General features: G+C 36.0%; 1 protein-coding gene across 8 annotated transcripts in view; it reads right to left on the minus strand.

Moving 5' to 3' along the window:
- LOC131060522 (uncharacterized) overlaps window positions 1–20,657 on the minus strand; it is a 90,697-nt gene extending 70,040 nt beyond the window's left edge. For 2 of the 8 annotated variants that reach the window (XM_057993769.2, XM_057993770.2), the window contains exons 1-2: window positions 20,413–20,628; window positions 19,690–19,777 (exon numbers count right to left, since the gene is read on the minus strand). The gene's annotated coding sequence lies outside the window, so the exon portion shown is untranslated. The other 6 variants (XM_057993762.2, XM_057993763.2, XM_057993761.2 and 3 more) reach the window with 6 other exon arrangements.
- Window positions 20,658–22,998: the final 2,341 nt, after the last annotated feature.

The raw sequence follows: 22,998 nt of genomic DNA on the forward strand, positions 1-22,998 counted from the left end.
CAGACTTACCTGCACCTCAAATAATGGTGGCACACTCAGAAAATGATCACCAAATGTCATAAAAATGCTTTCCCAATGAAATCGCCCAAACATGAAGGTGGCTGGAAATGAAGTTTAGACTGAGGACAGCCTGTAACAATAGTGTTTCAGACCTGCAACATCAATGGTGACCTCTGAAAATGCTCTTAAAACTCGTCAAAACAGTCTTCAACCAAAATCCCCTAAGTGTGGGATAGCTGGTAGGTGAAAAATATGTCTAAAAATTGTGTTTCCAGCCAGCAATGGAAGTCAAACCACCTTCAGCAATGGCAACAAACTCAGGTCTGAAAAACTCACAGCCAACACTTAGCAATGGCGTCTCCCAAACACAAGTGTTTCACCCAAAAATGGAGGAAAAATCTCCACCAAACAAAATCGCCCAGCTGAGACAATGGCACCACCTCTAGCAAATCGCCTAAGTAAGAAAATCGCCCCTCTAGCATGCTCCAATGGCCTCCAAAAATATCACCTAGGTCTGATTGGGCAGAAAATGATCTTCAATCTGCAAACTTTCAGCTCCAATGGTGTCAAAATGACACTTCACCAAATCGCCCAGCTGGAAAAATCACCAAAATCAGCCGCTTGGATGCAACACTCAGCAAATATATTATTATTTTAATGCTGGCCACCTTCTTTTAAACTTGTTTTCTCATTGAGTTTTCACCACACAAGCAATGTGGGATAAAACTTTGCTTTTATAGCTTGCCTGGGAAAATCGATTTGCTTCTAGAAATATTTAATCATTAAATGGTCATTGCAAATCATTAATTAATTGTTTTTGACTTTTAAATAATCATTAGTCATTGCAAAAACAATTAAATTTGGGGTCATTTATTTTAAAAAATTCAAAATTTAACCAACTTTGACCCCTAGGGGCATTTGGATTATAAATCCAAATAAAACTTATTAAAATTATTAAAATGTGCCCTTGGGGGAAAATCGCCCCTCTGTGGGATAAAAATCCCAATCAAACTTCATCACATTTGCACAAAAATTTCTCCAAGGGAAAATCGCCATCCATCTAGAGTCAAAATCCAATTCATTTTCATCATTTAAGTCTCAACAATCACCTTGGGGGAAAATCGAACCCTATCTGGATAGTCATCCAGATCAAAATCTCATTAAAACTGCCTTGGAAGAATTATCCGCCCTGCATCAAGAAGAATTATCCGCATAAAAATCCTCAAAATTTGATCATAAGTTGTCCTGGTGGAAAATCGATCTGCATCAGGAACATGAATTTCAAAGTCATCTACACTACCAGGGGAAAAAGATGGGCCATCAGGAGGATTTCCCAACACTTAGTCAAAATTTACCCCTCTAGTGGAAAATCGCCCTCCATCAAGAATCTGAATGGGGGAAAATAAGGTCCATCGAAACTTTGGTGGAAATTCATATCCCACCAGGATTTTGAGTGGGGGAAAATCATGGGTCATCAGAAATATGGGGGGAAAGCACCTCCCATCAAGATTTTTTGACTTTTTGACCACTAGAACATGGATTTTCATCAAGAATTTAATGATTTTTCCACTCAAAATCAACTAGACACTTCAATAAAACGCATCGGGACTTGGGCAAATTTACCAAAATTTTCAATAAAACGCATCGGGACTTGGGCAAATTTACCAAAATTTTCAATAAAACGCATCGGGACTTGGGCAAATTTACCAAAATTTGAGCGAGACAAGGAATTTAATCGGGACAAAGTGCAAATCCAACTTGAATTGCTCCTAAGAGCGAGAAAACAACCCCTAATGGACCCTAAAACACTTAGGCACTTAAAATATCACCAACTTGAACGTTTAAAACTCGTCTACGCTCAAAAGGCCGACACTTAGACAAAATTTAGGATCTCTACAACATTTAACATTTCTAAGTGCTTGATCCTATACAAAATTTCAAAACCCTAATAGCAATTAGGCATGATCACATTACGAAACCCGTAACTCAAACACTAAGGCTCAAAATTTGCTGCAGACAGTCAAAACCCTAAACTAACCAAACGCTAAGAGCAAGAAAGAGGGGGTCCTCATTTGCAATGGGGCGATGTGTGAAAAGGTCACAATAGGACTTATGCATGTGGTTGAGCAGAAAAGCCCTTAATGATGCTCTCCCTCTCCCTATTGTTATCTCAAAAGCATTTGTTCATTGGAAAGTTCAAAACTCTGGAAAGGGGGGGTCCTCGTTTGCAATGGGGCGATGTGTGAAAAGGTCACAATAGGACTTATGTATGTGGTTGAGCATAAAAGCCCTTAATGATGCTCTCCCTCTCCCTACTGTAATGTCAAAAGCATTTGATCATTGGAAAGTTCAAAACTCTATAAACTCTTAAACTCTTCTCTCTCTTTACTTTAAGTTATTAAGTTGTTAGATGTTACTTAATGTTTCCTTTCTGCTGAAATGGTTAGCTAGTTGAAGTTAAGTTGGTTATTATTGGTTTCAAATTCAGCCGAACATGAATAAAATGAATTTCTTTTCTTAGAATTAGTAAAAGTTAATATATTTTTCTATTCTAGAATTTTCGGTTGTTACATATTCCATGGGTCATGTTTAACAAACCAAATGCAATTGCTAACTTTTCACTATGGTGCCAAATAAATAAATCTTTTTCCTTTTCTTCCATACCATTAAGTAAATGTCTTGAATTTGGAAATACCTTGCTACCTTCATTTGCCAAGCCAATTTCTCCAACTTTGCATAGATATCCTCTATCTATGGATATGATCTCTCTCAATCTATATTCATATATGATCTATAGGCATCAAGAAAACACATCCACACAACTCTCTGGATTTTTCTCTACTATTTCATCAGCTAGCCAAGCACAAAACAGTATGAACACTTATAAAGCACAAAACATTTTGATAAATAGAAAACCAATCCAAATATTTTTACTCAAGCTTATTTATGTTCATAACTGTTGTCACTTTATGACACCCTTGGTCCATCAGTGAGAACCGATCAGAGATATGTTCCATGGACCAGCGCTGCCCTAGTTGATCAAGGAGAAAAGCAATCATGAGGTTTGGAGTGTTGCTTTGTCGGAGGTTCCTAGGCCCTCTCTTTCTCCTTTTCCCGGAACTCCAGAACCCTGAGGTTCCGAAGTTCTTTGCCCTTGTCTCCTTCCTTCTTTCCTTCCCCGGAACTCCGGAACCCCGAGGTTCTGAAGTTCTTTTGCCTTAGTCCTTTCTTTCCCGCTCTGGAACTCCGGAACCCCGAGGTTCCGAAGTTCCCTTCCTTCCCTTAGCCTTTCCTTAGTTCTCCAAAACTCCAGAACCCCGAGGTTCTGAAGTTCCTTGCTACTCTCCTTTCTCCTATCCCGGAACTCCGGAACCCCGAGCTTCCAAAGTTCCTTGTCCCTTTTCTCCTTCCCTTTTCGGAACTCTGGAACCCCGAGGTTCCGAAGTTTCTAGCCTTCCTTTCCTTCGCCTCTTCTCTTAAGCTTCTCCTTTGCCCGGAACCCTGAGGTTCTGAAGTTCCTTTGAGTAGTTCCCCGAAACCCCGAGGTTCCGAGGTTCCTTTCCCTTTTGCCTTCTCTCCCTAGTTCCTCCGAAACTCCAGAACCCCGAGGTTTTGAAGTTCCTTTCCTTCTCTTCCTCTCTCTATCCCAAAACTCCGGAACCCCGAGGTTACAAAGTTCCTTGCTCCTTCCCCTGTCTTCCTCACTTCAGGAGTCCGAGCTTCTGAAGTCTCTGGGCTTCCTTCCGATTGGCGACACTTCCAGATGGCGTGATCGACACTCAAGGCCTTAAATGCTCCGACAGTTTTGGTGACTAGTGCATTTTCTTTTGTGGAGTCACAAGGGTGCATTAAGTGTTTTTGGCAAGATTTCCATCAAGGGAGGTACGGGACCATGCTTGGTGACTTATGTCATGTCTGACTTTGGAAGGTTAGTCAATCCACCTTCTCAGGATTGCCCTTTGTGGGTATGGCTAGGTTGCTTGCATGTACAAGTAAAGTGCATGCACTTCCCTGCACTTCCAGACTGACATGCAGGGGTCATGATCACCCTTGTAACCTTTGTTCTATATAAAGGCTGTTAAGCCTCATTGTAAGGGGTTCTCTCCCTACTGGCTTGAGCTATTCCATGCTGTCCCACTTCTCTTGTATTTATCTTGTATTAAGTTTGGCCATTGGCCTTATGATTAATTGAAATCACCATTCTTTCCTACTTTCAGCTTATGTATGTTGTGTATGCTTTCTTACCTCCATCATAGGTGTATGTCTTGTGGCTTTTTCTCTCCATATATGCTATGTTAATTGGTTTTCTGAGTGTGACTTGTGGGAATCCTTCTCCCCTCTTGGCATTCAATGAATTCTAACCTTCATACATGCATTGGGGTCACTCGTACAACTAAAATTGTGCATCTCCTGGCTGTTTTCAGTTGATTTTCTTTGTGTCATTTCGGTGGGGAGAGAAACAATCTCTTATCTTGGTGCATCAACTCCTTTCATTTCAAGCATTCTCTCTTCCCTTTTACCTCTGCAAATTGTTAGGATAGGCTGAGTTAGTTTTGAAGTGTTGAGTTGGTTCAACACCTGCACCTAGATAAAGAAGGAAGCCAGCCTTCTCCGGATATTCAACCCCCTTGCGCAAGGTCCCACACTTCGGGGTTGTTTCCATGTTTCACAAGGTTGCTGAGTTGATAGCTCAACAAGGGTGCGAGCTTTTGTGATAACAATAACCATTAACGATATCCAACATGAGCCCTTCGGTCTTTTCCACTCTATAAAACAAGTTTGCCCTCTTGTGTCTTTCCTTTTACATGTTTGTTGCTGAAAATTTTGGCTCTCCATGCCAATGTTATTTCGCAAAAACAAGTAGACAAAATCTCCCTACCTAGGAATACCTCACAACAATTGGTTAATGGCAATTTGTGGATGCCTCAATCGAAATGCTTGTTCAAGAGGACGAAGTTCACCAAGCCTACAAATGTCTTGACCTTTCTACTTCGTCACTCAATCTAGCATGTAATGCAAACAATCTACTTGAAAGTTTCTAAAACCTTTCTAAGAAATCTATTTTGTGTATATCCTGCAATAATTGCATGGTATGCAACCACATTTCCTTGAAACATTTTGTCAAACAATTTACATGTTGTCTATGTTTCCACATTTTGAGTAATGTCTACTAGGGAAGTAGTGACTACAACATCTGAGAAAACTTCTCCTTCCTTCGTGCTTTGATGGATGCCCTACCCTGTTTCAAGGGCTTCATTTTGGCCCATGCAAGGAGGATGTTGGAAGAAGTAGTGAAACTTGGCTTTATGCCTACCAGTTGCATTTGTTTGAAAGTTTTTAAAGACATTTTCAACACGCTCATTTTGTGCAAATCTGCAATCATTACATTTTGTGAAATGAAACCTTTTTGAGGCATTCTTTCAAACAATTTACTTACCTTCAATCAAACATTTTATATTTGGCACAGGTAGGGAAGACACTCGCAAAAGTTGTGAAGTTTGGCTAGAGCCTACCCATTGAATTTGTTTATAAGCTTCTATAGTCTTTTCAACAAATTCATTTTGTGCTTACCCAATGGTTATTGCATCCCATGAAATAGTATTTCATTGAGGCATTTTGTCAAACAATTCACATTGTTGTGCAAAGCAGGAGAGAGGGCACAACTGGGAAGAACTAGAGAAGTTATGGAACTTGGCTTTATGCTTGTGAATTGCATTTGCTTGATAGTTTCTAAAAAAAGCTTTTTCAACAAATAAATTTTGTGCATACCCGACAACAATTACATTCCATGAGATGAAATTTGCTTGAGGCATTTTGTCAAACAGTTAACACACCTTATTTGTACCTCCATGATGCATACATATTTGTCAAGATACTTGCAATGCCAACAACTAACAAAAATTCCTTATAAAGAAACCATCATGCAAATATCAACAATCAATACATTTGATGAGATGATATCGTCGTTTGAGAGATGTTGTGAAACAATTCATTTACTTCACCTATGCTTTGCATTTGGTATGCATATCACAGATGGTTGCAAAAACTACCTCACCTTTTTAATGCTAAAAAATGGCGAGGTTAGCAAGTTGTTACTAAGCTTGAAGAAAAAACACACACTTATACTAAGAAGGTGGTGGTGGGGGCGGTGAATTAGCATACAACAATTTTCACTTAATTAAACTTTAGGAATCACAAAGCAATAATCACAAGGTCTTGCAATGAAGAACACAAGGAGCACACACAATTTTACATGGAATCCCTTGTGGGAGAAAACCACAACAAAATATTGCTTTATATATGAATCTTCTTACAAGCTTCCTAGGCACCAACCAACAAGAGACATCATTCCCCACCACTAAGAACCAACTCAGCAAGTCACACCAATCTCATGAGTGAGAAGCACCAACCTGCCAATCTCACAAACAAAAGGCACCAACCTTCATGATGGAATATGATGAAAAATTAATAATTTAGTTGGATCTTCTCTAGATCCTTTCAAGGACTTCAGCAAAATCTGCCTCAAACTCTTCACTTAAATCTGAAAAATGCTCCCACTCAGATCTGCAAAAAGATCTTCAATAAATGCTCTCAAATCTGAAATTTATCTTCATCAAAAATCTGCATTAGGTCTGCTCCAAATATGTCTGATTTCTACTCTTAAGAAGTCTGATCTCTGCTCATAAATCTGCTCCTTTTTCTGCTCTTGAATTAGGAAAGATATGCAATGAATGATTGTAAAAACAATCCACAAACATCTCTCTTTTATACACCTCCAAAATGCCTTTTTACTATTAGAATAATTAATTCTTTTAGTCAGTTACCCTTTTAGTTGTTCTATTAATGGTCATTTAGTTCCTCATCTAGCTTTTTAGTTTGTTTAGTCTTTTAAGTGCAACTATTGCTTCTTTTATAAGAACGTATAGTTAGCTTTTTAGCTTTATTTAGCGTTTTAAGCTTTTTAGCTTCATATTAGAGCTTTAGTTTTACGGTTCATTCTTTTTAAAGCACTGTCTTGTAATTCCTTTATATACGTTGAAAATTCATAGCCTCTCTACCTGAAAATAATTTCCAAAAAAATTTTGTTCGATTTTTTTATGAAAAATTTCGAGGTTTGTTCATGGTATTTCGTGGGCATTTGATTTGAGGGTTCGGCGTTTTTTCTGGGTTGTGTTCACGTTTTGTACTTGCACAACTAAGGCACACGATCTTCTAAAGTTTTTTTTGCAAATTACTTTCTGACGGCCCGTGTTTTTTTTATGTGTTCCTAAGGCAGCGACATGTTTTATACAGCCTGCATTTCGCATTTTTTTGTTTCAGATTTCCATCTATTTCCATGTGGCGATGCAAATTTTCGGCGACAGTTTTTTCACAATCACGACCTGCCTTTTCCTTGCCGCACTAAAGGGTTTTTCACAGCGACCTTAACATCTACGACTGGGCATGTTTTTTCACGGCAACTTGAGTTTTTTTCGGCGGCGCTGATTTTTGGGGTTGGATTTGTTTGTGGCCCACAATTTTCTTCTATGTGCATCGCATTTTTTCTTCCCCAGGCATTTCTGCTCAACGGCAGTTTTCAGCCCACGATTTTCACATATGAGGTTTTTGATTCAGGTTTTTCTCATCTCACGACTGTGTTTTCTAGAAGTTTCTACATGGTTTTTTTTCCAAATCGTGGCCATTTGTGTGGGCTTTGGGTTTTGGGTTTTAACATTTTTCTCCCTCAAAAAAAAAATCTAGGTTTTAATAATTTTTTCCTCAAAAATCAGGATTTTGCCGCATGATATCTAGTGTTTTGCCCCACAACATTTTAGGGTTTTCACGATTTTTTCCTCAAAAATTGTTTGCTGGGTTTTCACGATTTTTTCCTCAAAAATTGTTTGCTAGGTTTTCACAATTTTTTCCTCAAAAAATATTTGTTGGGTTTTCATGATTTTTTCTTGAAAAAATTGTTTAAGGATTTTCACAATTTTTTCTTGAAAAATTGTCCGTCGGTTTTCACGATTTTTCCTCAAAATTTGTTTGTTGGTTTTTTCGATTTTTACCTCAAAAATCATCTGTAATTCGCCAAGTTCACGTGGGATTTTGTTATTCTGGGGTTTTATCGTTTTTTCCACAAAAACAATGATTTATAAATCCAATTTTCAAGGTTTGACAATTTTTTTCCTCAAAATTTGTGCTTTGTTGTAGCCTGTTTTGGGTCGCCCATGGGGTTGTTGGGTCGAACATCTACAACTATGGTATCTTGCAGTCTGTTTTAGAGTTGCTAGAGCAAACATGCTCAGTGCTCTTCTACAAAAGTTTTTGTGGTTTTTGTCAAAATCATGTTTGTTGCTCTTTGGAGGGTTTGCCAATTTTTCCTCAAAATTGTGGTTCAAGCTCAGTAATTTGCATGTGACAGTTCTATAATTCGTGTGTGAGGGTCACATCAGTCAAACGAAATCAACTATTCTTGGTCATTAACACTTTGCAGATCCTGGGAGGGTCTCCGCAGCAACAGAGTGTTCTTGCGTTTGTGATCAAAAGACCTACAGTGTCTTCTGTCGGGTACTTAGTTGATACAATGACCATTAAGGGAGGGTATTAGAATAATTAATTCTTTTAGTCAATTACCTTTTTAGTTGTTCTATTAATAGTCATTTAGTTCGCCATTTAGTTTTTTAGTTTGTGTAGTCTTTTAAGTGCAACTATTGCTTCTTTTATAAGAACGCATAGTTAGCTTTTTAGTTTTTAGCTTTTTAGCTTCATGTTGAAGCTTTAGTTTTACGGTTCGTTCTTTTTAGAACACCGTCTTGTAATTCCTTTATATACATTGTATATTCGTAATTAATTCATTCAATTATTTTTCATTTAACAACGGTTGCATCTCCACAGATAGGTCGGCCAAAGAAGAAATAAAAACATTTATTTTAAATTAAATCTCCCTCCAATATTGGGCACTCAATAACACTAGGTTGGCTAGCAAATGTAAATTATTTTTAATTAAATAATTGCCCAAGGCTAGGTGCCACTTCCCATGAGGTCAGCCAGCAATTTATTGATTTTTGTTTTAATTTTTAATTGCCACAAAAATGGGTGCTCAAGGCATGAGGTCAGCCCTTTTAGCAAATAAAATGTTTTATTTTATTTCCATTAAAAAACATCAAAGAGCAGCAGGTCAGCTAGCATAAAGACTTAATATCAGGTTGCTTTCTATATATATATATAACTGCTGCCATTTTAATTTCTATCTTCCACTAAGACATGGGCCAATGATACTTCAACTATTCTTGCATAAATGCCTTCTCACCTTTGACATCATTGACAACAATCCAACAAAGCATGGTAGCAAGTTTCTTCCTTAATGCTCAAAAGTGAAAAGGTTCACAAGTTATGAAAAGTTGAACTTAATAGCATAGGTTAGAAATTAGGACAAAAGTGCATAGTTGAGCTTCATTTTCTAACTTGCTGGAAAAACCTTCAATCTCCAAAAGAATAGAAATTAGGGAAAAAAATGTGTAATTGAAACCTTATTTTCTAACCTTCACCTTTTAAAGGTTAGGATTTTACAAAATGATGCGTAATTGAAGCTCAATTTCTAACCTCAAAAGCTGCAAGAGAGAAAGAGGCATAACTTTTGATCAGGTTAACTTTTTCTCACAAAAATTTTCTGGATTGATAATGATATCATTATGATCAAAACCCAAAAATATAATTCCATTCTGACTGAATAAAACCTTAGATTAAATCGTTTTGCAATCTAGCTGGTGAAAAATTGAAACTTTAATATCTTGAAAACCAAGACATGGGTTGACCTAAAAATGTCCACATTGTCAAAAATGATGCTAAAACCTCCCTACCAAACCATTTCACTCCAGCTCCTACGGAAATTTAAATTTAACTGTTTTTTGTAAATTGGCCATTGGAAAATCAAAAGTTTAATATGTCCTAAATCGTAAAGTGTATTGGCCTGACACTTGCCACATTAGTTGAAATACTACCAGGTTCATCTCCATAAAAAGGTTTTGCACCATCTTTGACAAATTTGCAAATTTAATTATATTTGTAATTTGCCACATCATCATGGCTGCTCCTAGGATCTCGACTAAAATGGGAGACAGCTCTTCTTCAAATGGGCGTGCCTTCCAACATAAATCCAATTACCTATGACATTCCAAAGATGAATGAAGATAATGACGAGCATATAACACATGTGGCACTTTCATTTCACAACTAGAGTTGAATCAACAAAGGTTTAATGCCTAACAATGCTTATTGTTTTGTCCAAGGGGTTGAGCTTAACTGGTTAAAACACTGGGTTCTCACTGTGGAGACCCAAGTTCAATTCCCAATAGGGACATCTAAAGTGGAATTATAAGTTGTGACTCTTGGCCTTCCATAGGATGGGGAAGGTCTTGGGTCAATCTAATCAAACATAATAATAATAATAATAATAATAATTCAAAATATTGCGGCTACGGCCTATTAACTATCGAAAAAAAAAAAAAAAAAACAATGCTTATTGTTTTGAAACAAAATGTTAAAATTTTGTGGTGTCAAAACAAGGCTAACAGAAGCAAAAGAAGAAAAAGAACAAGGTGCACAAAAAATTTGACTCCCCAAGGTGAATCATCTAAGAAGGAAAAGCCTAAGTGTGCATTGCAAGAAATCAGGGCATGATGAACACCAATGTTATTCAAAACAGATTGGTGAGTTGAAGCATCTTCTTAAGAAGAACCAAATCACTTTGCCTTAAACAATGTCAAGAGGTTCATCTTCGTCTTCTTCATCAAAGCTAAAGAGACATAAGGGGCAAGCACTAGTTGCAGTTATAGATTTTGATTCAGAGAGGTGGATACTTGATTCTGGAGCCTCACATCATATAGCTTCATCACAAAGTATGTTCTTTTCATTTGGGTCTTGTTCATCACCACACATCCTAATGGCTAACAACACATATATGCATGTTTGTGGGAAGGGATCTATTTAAATGGATGACAAAGCATTTAATGATGTTCTTTGTGTGCCTTCATTGTCAACCAATATCCTTTCTATCTATTAGATCACACATGGAGCACGAAAGAGGGTTGAATTCACACCAAATTCTATCATCATTTGAGAATTGCATAGCAAAGATATAGTTGCAATTGGGGAGGTTGATCATCAATCTCAAGTCTACACCTTCTCACCTTTTGCTCCTAATGTTCCTGAAGATGATGTTCACACTTAGGCATCTAGTGTGGACACTATGAGGAAATACAGTAGGGTCATTTGAATCTTAAAGTTCTATCATCTAGTGAGGATCTAAAGACGTGCTAATATTCCATCTCCTTCATCTACTGTTGCTTTTGATGATACTTGTGTTGCTACAGTTTTGGCTATTTGTGATTCAATGCAATAGGATACACATTGTCTTCCAAAGAAGGCTACTTGGGATGATCGCTTGCAGGTTTGTTCATAGAGTCCCACATTTCAGAAATGGGAAACACCTTTGATTGCATTCATCTTCTCTTTAACGGAGATGATCCTTCTTCAATTGTTGTGAGGGAACACTCTAACTCTCTTCTTCATTCTCTACATGATCATTCCTCACGGTTTGATATGAGTGTGGATTCTTTAGAGCAGAATTTGGAGGAGGCCTCTTTATCTACAAAGGATATATCTCTGTCTTTGGATGATGTTCTACATCCATTTCTAAGAGCTTTTAGATTGTCATCTTCATCAATGTGGCTTAGAATGTCTCATTGGATGGTGGAAGCTTTCAGCATCGACATGGAGTCATCTGAGCATGCTTCAGAGACATCACACTTCATCCTTCTTCCCTCATCTTCCTTTCAATAATGGGAAGACATCCTACATAACATCTTGGTTTTGTTTCCTCGTATGGGGAGGAACGTCGTTCAGCAACATTAAATCATCTTCAACATTCACTGCTAGGCATCTACCATCATTGCAAGAAGATCTAGATGGGGGGGGGGTGGTTGCATGGTCTCTCTTCTTCTACTCTCTTATGCTGGGGTTTTGATGAGGGAACAACCTGAGAAACAGAAACACAACAATTGAGAAACAAAAGAGAAATTTTATTATTATTTGCAACCAACATGCACTACATGCATTACAATTTCAGAGGATTAAAACCTCACAGGCTGCCACACATGCAGCTTATAGATTCTGGAAAATACCCTTCCCACAATACAATCTTCCCACTCTGAAGCTCTCAAAAACTCAACTCCAAAAACTAAACTATTTTCCTCAAAGATGAGTCTTAAAATAGACTTTCTTTCCTTAGGAGCTAAGATTACATTTGCAATAGAAACTTGGCGGACTAACTAGCATCAGAACAAGAAACTGCATAATTTCACTGAAGCCAAATTCGTTAACTGGAAACTTTCCGAAAAATAATTGTCCAACTTTTGGCAGCAATAACTTTTGATCTAACTATCGGATTTTCAATGATAATACCTTTTTGGAAAGCTCTTGAAAAGATGATGTGAAGGCCAACTACTTTGGATTTCCACCAATTTTTGGGCTCATCCGAAGCCTCTAAGGGCTTCAAATTTGACTAAGAATAAATTGCAAAAATAAGAAAGGGAAAATCCAAAAACTACAATAGAAAATGAAAATCTTTTTGGGTGATGCAGGATTGCCCTTACTTCACCGGATGCTCCTGCATCAGGTTTTTCCTCAAATGGGGTTTTGTACATCTCATTCATCATTAAGAGCACCTTTTGTTCATCTCTCTTTTGGGGAGGAGTTTTGTCCCAATAAGTTTTCTCCTTTAATCCATTTGTGAGAGGTTGCATTGCATTTGTACATGGGTGTCTAAAATGGCCTAGTAGTCGAGACCCATCTTGCATCCTTGCATCATTTGCGTTGCATTTGCGTACTTTCCCCTAAGTTGCATTTTAAGGGAGGGTGTTGGTGTGAAAGGAGTGTTTTACCTAGCTAGTTCATCACCTAGATTCTCTTCACACATGTTACTTAAGTTTACTTAGAGTACACATAGGATAATTATCACTTTAAGTGGATAGTGATCACTTTATGTCTCAAGTCATGATCTTATGCAATCCTATGTTCACCTTGGCCTATATAATCAAGGGGTCTCCTTTGTAATCTCAATTCATTCAAGTAATCTATCATTTGCATACTTTGATAGAATAACACTATACTTTCATAGCTGATCTCTCTTGTACTTTCATGAAGTGTCTAGATCTTGGGTGGCTATACCTTCAGCCAATCTTGCATTGTATAGAGCATTCTATATCAAACCTTACGGTTATCCTATAGTCAACCATTCACTCCTTGATACTTTCTTTTGGAAGGTTATTACTAATTTTGCAAGTGATCCTAGCTTCTTGAGTTTGGTGTACTCTTACACTTGCAACACAATAATGGCAAGCAAACATGATAACCAACCAATCAATGCAAAAGAAACATGTCAACAACAACCGACATGTCAACAAGCATATAATCATGCCCAATTAACATCAATGTCAATTGAAAATGAACACCTGAATTATTATCAATTTTCTTTGTGGCCCCTGTTGTGAGGTATTCACACATCGCCCCATTGCAAATGAGGACCCCCACTTTTTTTCTTGCTTTCTAGGTTGTGTTTGATGTCTTTAGCTATTAGCCTTTACATTAGGGAGGTACAGGCGCTCAAATGGCTAGGAGTCAGGTGGATAGTCTTGCATGAGTGTGAAGTAAGTAAATTTACAAAGTCTAGATATCATGAGTTCAACCACGAGTGAGGAAGGATTGCTAATTTGAAGGTCACTTCAAGTGCTCCTCTTAAAGGAACGAACTTCACTTCACTTCATGAACACTCCTTGTGTAGCGAATTTCTTACACAGAGCTAAGATTCACTCTAAGATCTCATGTTGAGCAAGTTATCATGTATTGAAGTTGAGAGAGTAAGTGAAAGTGAACAAAGGAGAGTTTGGTCTTGATTTGAAATCTACTTCATAAGCTCAACCTCAAGAGAGACTTCATCTTCAAGGTCAGGAGAATGAACTTCAACTTCATGAGTTGCACTTTTGGAACAAATTTCACCTTCGAGCCTTCCTGGCGAAGTTGGAAATAAAGGAATGAAGCAAATTCAAGAATACTTACTTCATGACTTCACCTTTTGGAGCGAACTTCATGACTTGGCATCTTGGAGCGAACTTCATGACTTAACCTTTTGGAGCGAATTTCATGACTTGACATCTTGGAGCGAACTTCATGACTTAGCCTCTTGGAGCGAACTTCATGACTTAACCTTTTGGAGCAAATTTCATGACTTAGCCTCTTGGAGCGAACTTCATGACTTAGACTTTTGGAGCGAACTTCATGACTTAGCCTTTTGGAGCGAACTTCATCAATGAGCACACATGAGCGAGCCTACATGAGCGAAGTTGAAAGGGAAACGAAGGATGATTGATAACACTTGCCTTGAATGGATTCAATTTGAAATGAACTTCATGAGTTGATGATTTCAAGCGAACTTCATGAGTTGCACTCTTGGAGCGAACTTCATGACTTCACATTTTGGAGCGAACTTCATAAGTTGGCAAATTGGAGCGAATTTCATGTTGGAGACATTTGGAGCAAACTTCACAAGTCAAGAAAATAGAGCAAAGTTCATACAAGTATACTTCATGAGTTGATGATTAGGGGTGAATTCCATTCAAGCAAACTTCATGAGTCAAGGAAATAGAGCGAATTTCTACAATGGTGAACTTCAAGAGTTGAGGATTTGGAGCGTACTTCATGACTTGGAAGATTGGAACGACTTCATGAGTTGATGATTTCAAGCGAACTTCATGAGTTGACAAGTTGGAGCGAATTTCATGTTTGAGACATTTTGAGCAAACATTACAAGTATACTTCATGAATCAATGAAATGGAGCAAACTTTACAAGTATACTTCATGAATCAAGTATACCTTATGCAAAGGCGAACTTCATGAGTTAACAATTTGTTGTGAAATTCATGATCAAAGGTAGAAGAGCGAATTCAAGTGTATTGAGAAGCATGAGTGCACTTCATGAGTTAGAAGTTGAGAGCAAACTTCATAAGTTGACAAAATGCACTTCATGAATTAGAGATCAAGAGTGAACTTCATGAGTTGATGATTGGGAGCGAATTTCACACAAACAAACTTCATGAATCGAACTTTTGGAGCGAACTTCATGAGTCAAGGAAACGGAGCAAATTGCATACAAGTGAACTTCATGAATTGAGAAAGATAAGCGAGCATAATAAGCAAGGTGAGAGAAACAAACTTCAAGTGCATGCCACTTAGGGTGATCTTCACGCTCAAGCCCACATGAGCAAATATCAACTTCATGAATCAAGCTACATGAGCAAATTTTAACTTCATGTTTGAGATAAGCGAACTTCATATAGGGGGCTTCAAGGGTGGATTCCTACTTTACAAACCAAGGGATACAACTGAACTTCAAGAATTAAGACATGAGCGAACTTCATGATTTGACCTACATGAACGAACTTCACAATTTGAAGGATATGAGTGAATTCCACAAATTGAGCTTCAAGAACAAATTACAAATGAGTGAACTCTACTCCATGTATTCTTAATAGAAGGCGAAATTGCAAGATTTGGAAGAGCCATTTTGAAGGGAAAATGAGGGAGAGCAAGTTCAAAAGACAAAGACAACTTAATAAACATCAAGGGTGAAGTAAACTTCAAGAGCTCCTCCCTAAGAACGAAAAACAACTTCAAGTGTCTATTCATGAAGGCAAATCAGCTTTATATGCTCTTATTAAACCTATATATCAAGTGTATTTGATACTTGCTTGTTTGTTTTGTAGGAGATGAAGAAAGAAATGAGGAGATCACACAAGAAGCATTCGCCTACACAAAGACATGATCTACAACATCAATGACATGAAGGAAATCACAAGAGAAGGAATTCCGAAAGAAAGAGACAATGGTGACATCAGAAGTTCATCAATACTTCAAAACCAAGACCTACATTGAGCATGAGTGAAGAAGCAGATAGTTTCAGAAGAGTTATTCAAAATTTGTTTCTCATCATCATCATCACTTTAAGCAAACTGGATAGCGTTGAGTATCAAGAGATATCTCTCAACATCCCTTCATGATGATGAATCAAATCAAGTCTACAAAGTGCAAGATTGAGGTGGCATCCCAATCACTACTCCACCAATCCGAGGGGTCCACATCAATGTGTCCAAGTTCAATGAATCAAGCTCATATATGAAGGCACAAACTCCGATGTAACTACCCTCGATATCTATTGGTCCACATTCTCTTAATGTAATTTTCTCATTGGCTAAGAAGAGTTTGTTGTAACAAACCCTAATTAGGGTTTCATCGTAAAATTTTGGCCATTGATGGAGATTCTGTTGGCAATATGCTGGATTTGGTTAAGTGTTGTCAATGATGTCAACACTGTATCCCAGTTGGAGACTATCTTGGTTGGATCTATTTCGGTTAGTCTTGGTGATCATTTTGGTTTTGGCTGTGATTCTGATCCGACATGATCAGATCTCTGGAATCGGTTTTGGATGCTTATTCTGATGGTTACATGCTTGCTATATTCTGGTGGTTTCATGATTTGGTTATCGCTTTTGGTATTTCCGGTTACCGGCTTGTTCTTGGCTTTACCAGCTAGCTTTTGGCTTTACCGGTTTCTAGCGTTCCCGGTTAGCTTTACCAGTATGCTGTTTTTGGTGACTTGGCCAGTGATTTTGGGTCCGGCTTATGGAATCGGTTTCTATCATGTTGTTGGTGCTTCTTGATCATATCCCGAGTGTTTGGTGACTTTGCATTGAATGGTGTGCTGTTATGGTGGTCCTATTTGGATCCGCTTATACTTTCACTGAGGGTTTCTACCGGCAAGTGAAGTGTGTTGGATTTTGGTCTTAGCGGAATCCCCGACAAATATAATTGTTTGGTTACTTGATTTAGATCCATGCTATGTAATGTAAATCATAATATTGGTCTGGTGGTATCATGTGATGTAATTTTTGTAATTATGGGTTTAGGGTTTAGCCAGCCTTGTCAATAAGGTTGATGATTTGTATTTATAGGTGACTTTTTCATGTAATTAGTTATGATCGATGGTTATGGTTAGTTAAGTCTGCATTATTAGAGAAAGGATTATGTGCGAATAAAGTCATATCATTCAGGTGAAGGTTGGAAAGGTTTTGTATTGCAGAGCAGACATCAGTGCTTAACTGAAACTGTATCAGGCATTAGTAGATGCTACTTTCACAGTTCATTGCTTTCCGGATTGTAGTCCAATGATTTTGTAAGTCAGTGAGACTTTCCTTTGTGATGAACAGTGCGTTCTAGGCTGTTGGCCTTTCTGCATGTGCAGACCCCATTGTAATTATTCATTATACTATTGCAGAGTATTCATCTGATTGTGGGTAGGGTTTCCCACCATGGTTTTCCCCTTTCCAGGTTTTCCACGTCAAAATATTAGTGTTATGTGTGTTGAGCTTTCATGATATATCTTTCATTGTGTTATGCTCTGGTATAAGGTTTATAATTGAATTGATTGTTGTTATTGTTAGTAAACCGATTCACCCCCCCCCCCTCTCTCAATTTATTGTCGGTATCAGTGCATTCCAACAAATTCAATCCTGGTCGTTCATTGTAAATGAGCTCTCTATATAAAGCTCAAACTCTTCATTTGTAAAGGTTAATAGTTAGCTAATAGTGAATAGAGTAGTGAATAGTGAATAGAGTAGTGAATAGAATGGCAATTAGAATAGAAGCTAGATTAGGAGAAGGCAAGGATTGTTGTCAAGGCCTTGTTGTAAAGAACAATTGATTTCATTGAAGTTATGGTGAATTTGATTTGTTATTTCAACAACTCGCATGGTCTTTGCTTCTCAATTTACTTTCATGTTGATTAGATTGAGCGGAAGAATTTGTTGAATGCATTTGTGTGGAATCTGTTTTGTCCATACCACTAGCCTCTTACTGATTGTAAGTGTGCCTTGCGTAGTCAACTGGAGTGATATAAGCTTAACTTTGAATCGTTATACGTCCATTTCTTATGCATTAACTTGAATGGTGATCAATGTTTGATGGTAATGATTTGAACATCTTTGAATTGTCCTTAGAAGATTGCATTGAGCTTGTGTCAAATTGTTCAAGTTGATGGTGAGACCTCGCCCAGTAAGATTCCAGCTAATCATTCAACCATCTTCTTACATTCTAGGTCTTAGAATAGACTCTCTCAACCCTTTCCTTTTGCCCTTTTTTTCCAATTCAAGTTAGTTTAGGACAAAAAGCATCGCAAGATTGAAATATCAAATGATCAAGCTCCAACAATTCAAGCATTCGACAATTCAACGTAAGTCCCCTTGTGATTCCAACATAATCACATCAACCAATGAGTTTATCTACGCGTAGTGACCCTACATTCATGAACCTTGGAGTCTTCTCAAGTGATCCTTAAGCTAATCTTCAACATTTGAGAGATTTTGTTCAAGAGAGGATAAGATACCTTGGTATTTTATTCTGTGTTCGCATGTGCATAAAAAACACACCAACAAGAAATGATTTTGTAACTATAAAACTATGAGAATCCCAAGCCCTTCAAAGCTAAAACAAATCCACTTGTATCATCTAAATAAATTATGAAATACATGCATGGAAAAGAAGAGGACAAACTCTTGGAAGCTGGAAATTTTGATTTATTTACAAATGCATGAAGATAAGTCCACTCAATGTAAATTTGCATTTTACTTCCTTCATCACGTGCAAGTCCATTGGGAAGATAGAAAAAGTTAAAACTTGAAACAATCACGAATTTGCTTCAATACAATAATAGTTTTTGTTTGCCACAATTGATTGGCATAGCCCCTCTAGAATTAACATGAGCAAAAAAAGAAGAATTCAAACAACTAAAGCCAACCACCTCTAGCCAATTATAACAATAAATCATTAAAATATTGTAATAAACATTTCTTGCTGCCCATATCTAAATCCAAGAAAAAAAAAAATCAACATTAGCATTAATTAACTAGAAATAATTAGATGAATTTATCCAATTGAAATGTAATGAAAACAATTTAATCAGGCCAAAATTTGTATTGTTAATAAAAAAATACCTTCTTTTAGACCTGGGTATTTATTTGTCTCTAAATATTGAGTAATTTGCAAATTTCTAAGTTTAATGTAGATTAGACATCTCAATATTCAGGATACATGTATTCATTACTTGTATGTTGGTCCTACAGTTACCACATAACAGAGAATGCATATAATCTGCTTCCATCTTATAAGATGTATATATAAACTACAAATTTGACAATTAAAAAGATAATCGTATGAATCATTTAAAAGACTTAAATTTTTAGATACAAAGTGACAAAGGCGCAGATGTCAAAAGAAACTAAATTCAAATACCATTTTATCTTTTAAAGGTCTATTCTAAAAATTACAACAGTGAGCTTTCATGTGTTGGAATATTAGATCATGGCGGGTCAGAGGAAAAGGTTGCAAAGGTGAACAAACATGGATTCAGAAGCACAATGCTTCATGGCTACAGTTATAGTACGTTTAGTCAACATCTGCTTTGAAGCTTAAGTTAACAAACTGCTATGAAATAATATTATCGTTATATTATACTGTGTTGAAACAACAAGTGTTTTACTCCTTAAAGTTCCGACTTGCTTAAAGAAGTTCATATGCAAAAACCCAAGCTCTTTCAGAATTACCAAGTTCATGTGAAAAAACCCCAGTAGGATCAGTGAAAGATGTTTTGTCTCTTCCAAGTAAGTTTCCGAATTAACAGGGGGGGATTACCTGAAAGATAAAATTCTTTTAGAACAACTAAATTGGAGATCAACAAAATGATCAAACTCCCTGAAATAGAACCTTACAGATACTTATCACTAGTGGCAACTATTTACAGATCACTGCAATTACCAATACTAAAGAAATAAGACAATTCAAGAAGCTATAGAGGAGATGTAGAAGCAAAAACTGGCAAAAGCTAATCACTAACCAGCCCTTAATCATGCCCATCTGACTAGGTGTCCCATGTTTTTCCCAAAAGTGGGTCAAACTCTGAACTCTCAAGTTTTTCAGAAACATACCAATAACTCGCAAATAACTTGAAGTTAATGACAGGTTATTAAATAAATAGATGAGCCAAAAATAAGCCCGATCCCAACCAGGTGTGAATCTAGAATCAACCAAAAACACATAAAGAGAAAAATATACAAGTAAGACCGAAAACAACAGTGAAGTAATTTGGCACGTCTTAGACAACGAACAAAAAAAAAGATCACTTGCAATTGTAACATAACTTTGCATAAACAACGAAGATAGTCAAAGTCCCAAGCTGAAAAATATCACAAAAATAAAAATGTCTAATTTTTTTGCAAGCATAGAAATGTAATTAGTAATACGTTACGTTGAAAAAAAATTAAAAATACCTGGGTTAGATTTACATTCGCATTAACTAGGGTTTCTAAGAAAAAACCCTACTGGCGGACACTTGCTTACCAGGTACATCCGTAACAAAATATTTCACCTGGAGAAAAAGCGGACAATTTGTATCCGGCAGATTACTTAGATGGTCAAAAAAGTAGTGAAATTTTAAATCCCGAGATTTAAAGACAACGAAATAAATCCTGAGAGAATGATAGAAATTGTTCTTACACCTTAGATTTTTAACTGCTCCCTTTTTCATTTTATTATTTTTGCATGTATCTTTGTTTGTTATGTATAAAGAAATAAAATGAGCTACCTTTTTATCTTCATGCCTTTTTAATGTTTAGCATCTCATTACAGCTAACACGTGGAAATTACAAGGTACTTTTAAATGCCAATAACACCAGTACGGTGGAAGAAAACAAAAAAAATTAATAATATTGTTTCTTAAGTTTGTCTTTAAATGGTACATTCAAAATTTATGTAAATTTAGTATTTTCTATTTGAATTAAAAACTTAATATTGATTGGAATTTGGATATCAACAATATAATTCAATTTATTACATCTTTCATTAAGTTGTTTAATAATTAACAAACCAAAAAGTTAGATAGAATATGTGAACAAAATATATACTAACGATCATCTTATGTATATGTTAAGTTGTTTAGTAACAAACAAAAAAGTGTTAAGATTCAATTTATTACATCTTTCATTAAGTTGTTTAATAATTAACAAACCAAAAAGTTAGATAGAATATGTGAACAAAATATATACTAACGATCATCTTATGTATATGTTAAGTTGTTTAGTAACAAACAAAAAAGTGTTAAGATTCAAACATGTGCACAAAATATATATTACCAATCATCTTATGATTAAATGTTTCTTTCATGTTGTGAAGGGTATAATTAGACACTATATATACACATATATTGATTATATATTAAATTTATATTAATATATTATTTCTTAGCTAATAATTCTTTAATATATTTAATTAGGGACCTAAATACACAACATTGTAGCAAATATCCTAATTTATTGAGTTATTTCCCTTGATTAAATTCGATGATAGAGATAGGATTAATTATCACGGTAATTATAAATAAATTTGAAAATTAGGTGAAATCGATGTATGGGTATGTGGCTATAATTTTATATGCAAAAATGTTTATTCAAATATTAAGAATCCATTTATTAAGGTTTTGAACTTATTTTTTCTATTGTTGACTAGAAAATATGATCGTGACAATTGAGATTACCTTCCCTAAAAAAAAGATAAAATAAATGCGATGATACTTAGTATTGATATGATGTGCAAATGTTTGTCCAAATGTGAAGGATCCATTCATCATGGTTCTCAATTTTTGTCTTTTATTATTAATCTAAAAAGTTAATTGTACTGTTTTGGGTTAGATTTATGATTGTAGAGGTGATCCTCATGAGTATGAACCAAATCCAATGTGCAGGGATCATCATGTAACTCGCAAAAATGATCATGCAAATTATAAACTTTTGATCTTTGCTCACCATAATATTTAATGTCTAATGGTGTATAAGGATTGGCAATGTTTACAAACACCTTTAAGATTATGTTAAATTATGAGGGTTAATTTCTTCTTAGGCAAACCCCTAAAGACCAACTTTCTAACTCGTACTGAAAGTTTGAAGACATTAAGCATGCATGCAATTAAACTAGGATGGCACACTCTAATAATTTCTTCGATTTTGTGCTAAATTCCTCAAATCAAAATCTAATATCATGTTCAATTAATTCCTAGGCTATTTCTAAATGAATAAGTTAATGTCTTTGAATATAGCAACAAAGCCTACAAATCAACAAAATGTGCATTAGGTTGCCTATTAAAAAGGATTAGTAAAGTGAGAGTTTTCAATTTATATCCATAAAGGTCAAGAATCAAATTTGTGCATGCACAATTGACTTGAGTCAAGTACACACTAGCATATCTAATTTGGGATGACAAAAAATGAGTCTAAAGATTAGGAATACAAATTTAGGAATCAATGATTATGGGATTAGGGTTTATGATGGCATAATTTGAATTTAAATAGAAATGTGTCAATTGTAAGATAATTGTTGTATTTAAGAAAATCTAATCAAAACGAGCCCAAAAAAGAAGGGAAAATGGCATAGGTATTTGTAATATTTAGCTATAGAGATGGACACCCAAAGATCTAGAGGCCTAATGAAAGTGCAATGAAATGAGAAGATCAATATGATAGGAATAAATTACATTCCTATCAATGAATGCAAGAATGAGATTATAAAGGGGACCCCTTGGTTATATAGGCCAAGGTGAGAGATTAGATATCATAAGATTGTGACAAGTGTCTTAATATTATGATATGAGACATAAAGTGATAAGATATGATAAGATTGCATGTAAAGTGATAAATATCCTATGTGAACCCTAGGTAAACTTAAATGATAAGATGTAAAGAGGACCTAATAGTGAAACTAGTTAAGTAATAACCCTTTTTACACCAATAGTATTTAATTTTCACTATTATAATTCTAAGGAAAATATATGCTTTTATATTTTTTTATTTTTTTTATTAATTTAG

This window comes from Cryptomeria japonica, chromosome 2, assembly GCF_030272615.1.
Source record: "Cryptomeria japonica chromosome 2, Sugi_1.0, whole genome shotgun sequence".
In the NCBI taxonomy this organism is placed as follows: domain Eukaryota; kingdom Viridiplantae; phylum Streptophyta; class Pinopsida; order Cupressales; family Cupressaceae; genus Cryptomeria; species Cryptomeria japonica.